Source organism: Galeopterus variegatus, unplaced genomic scaffold (assembly GCF_000696425.1).
Source record: "Galeopterus variegatus unplaced genomic scaffold, G_variegatus-3.0.2 Scaffold956, whole genome shotgun sequence".
NCBI lineage: Eukaryota > Metazoa > Chordata > Mammalia > Dermoptera > Cynocephalidae > Galeopterus > Galeopterus variegatus.
Genome location: NW_007727067.1, coordinates 436,452 through 437,151, shown reverse-complemented (window position 1 = coordinate 437,151; position 700 = coordinate 436,452).

Here is a 700-nt window from a genome sequence, read left to right as displayed (position 1 = left end):
AGCCTTGCAGGGTAGAGTATTCTTGGCTGCCAATCATTGTCTTTTAGTATTTTGAATATATCATCCCATCCCTTTCTGGCTTTTAGTGTTTGTGATGAAAAGTCTGATGTTAGCCTGATTGGCGCTCCCTTATAAGTGATTTGATGCTTCTCTCTTGCAGCTTTTAAGATTCTCTCTCTGTCTTTGAGTTTTGCCAATTTGACTACAACATGTCTCGGAGAAGAACTTTTGGGGTTGAATACATTTGTAGATCGTTGAGCTTCCTGGATCTGAAGATCGGTGATTTTTCCTATGCCTAGGAAGTTTTCTGCCACTAATTTGTTGAATATGTTTTCAATGCCATCTCCTTTTTCCTCCCCTTCTGGAATACCCATGACTCGGATATTTGAGTGCTTAAGGTTGTCTAATATCTCTCTCAGATTTTCTTCAATGTCTTTGATACTTTTTTCTTTTTTCTTGTCTGCCGGTGTTATTTCAAACAGCCCATCTTCAAGTTCAGTGGTTCTCTCTTCAACTTCCGCAAGCCTGCTGGTTAAACTCTCCATTGTGTTTTTTATTTCGCTGAATAACTTCTTCAGTTCCACCAGTTCCGCTACATTTTTTTTTTTAGGATAGTGATTTCCTCGTACATTTTCTCTTTCAGGTCCTGTATACTTTTCTTCCTTTCATCATGCTGCCTAGCTGAGTTTTCTTTTATCTC